The sequence below is a fragment of the Aplysia californica genome, unplaced genomic scaffold (genome assembly GCF_000002075.1).
Source record: "Aplysia californica isolate F4 #8 unplaced genomic scaffold, AplCal3.0 scaffold00003, whole genome shotgun sequence".
Classification (NCBI taxonomy): Eukaryota; Metazoa; Mollusca; class Gastropoda; order Aplysiida; family Aplysiidae; genus Aplysia; species Aplysia californica.
In genome coordinates, this window is record NW_004797273.1 from 2,264,580 (window position 1) to 2,265,955 (window position 1,376).

General features: G+C 42.5%; 1 protein-coding gene across 1 annotated transcript in view; it reads right to left on the bottom strand.

Moving 5' to 3' along the window:
- The window catches only part of LOC101852658 (zinc finger CCCH domain-containing protein 13), a gene marked incomplete in the record, with an annotated part of 78,502 nt that overhangs the window by 64,225 nt on the left and 12,901 nt on the right, over positions 1-1,376 (bottom strand).

A 1,376-nucleotide genomic window follows, 5' to 3' on the forward strand; every position in this document is an offset into this window, starting at 1 on the left:
GGGGGCAAAAACCATTGACTACAGCACGTGCATTGAGAGTCAGAGTTCAGAGGCAAATGAGTAGAAGAAGAGCATGATAAGAAATGCGGACAAAAATGCCAGTCAAAAAGGTCATAAAAAGAGGTACACCCGATTAGTTCTAGTCAGAGTTTGTTTTTTATAGTACAGGGTTTTACAGCTCTTGCAACTGCCTCGGTTATATGAGCGCCAAGGCGTGGGTGTCAACAGAGAAGTCCAAACGGGGACACAGGCTTACTCTGCTCACTCTCTACCCTCAACAGCACAGAGTCTGCTTCGAATATCAAGGCATCCCGGAAATAGCGGGTCACAAGAGGGACAAACATACAAAAGAAGTAGAGGACAAATGACGATAGTAAAGATAAGGGGAAAAAAGCAGCCGTTCCCCCTCTGTTGTTCCGGCACAGTATGAGCATGACATTGATGCATCAGCCCATTTACAATTCTACTATGCATAAGAACATGTTAATATCCCCCCTTTGGGAATGGCCTAAACCAACATCAGTCATTTGCACTGCCCTTGTGGGACACGTCAAAAACGTGGTCAGAATGAAGACTGATAAGTGAAACAAGTAGGAAACGGCAAAATATGGTCGCTTTTAATTTAAGGACAAGCGGGCTAACACAGATTTCGAGGGGAGTTCAGAAATCTTGACCTGCACCAAAAGCGGGCATTGCCTTACCTATAGGAGAAGTTTGGTTTCGTAGGTGTGTATATTTGTTTGGTTAAAGAGAAAAATCCCTTTGTCTTTTAAAGAAACTGAACAAGGGGGAAAATCTTTATCTTCGATTTTCTCAAAACAGCATTTTTCGGGATAGCCCCCTTGTGCTTAAAAGCGACCAAATGTGAACAGAATGGAGATCTGTGAGTAACACAAAAAAAAAAGGTCACGACCAAAAAAAAAATTTTAAAAAATGACCCGACACAGTGAGCGGAAAGAGGTGAGCTGACGAACGACACGATAAAATACATCAACAGAAAAAAAAATAGTGAGTGGAGACAACTGAGACAAAGTTGTATTTTAGCAAACGTTTTACGGTACTTGCAACACAATTAGGACATCATACGAGTGTCGGAGGTGAGAGGCATTATAACAGAATCACAAATACGCAAAGGAAAGAAGAGAGAAAAGGACGGCAGATGCTTTGACAAGAAAGAATGATCAAACCTCACTTGAGCACCCGTCAGCCTTCTACTGAGAGGAAGAAGGTACGATTTCCTTTTTAATAGACAAACTTAACCAGAAGATAGGGGAAAAAAAGCAAAGCAAACCAGAACACCTGCCAACCACCCGCACAGAATCTTGAAAGACCCAACGATCCGGACGCTCAAACATAACACCCCTTTCTGTACCAGC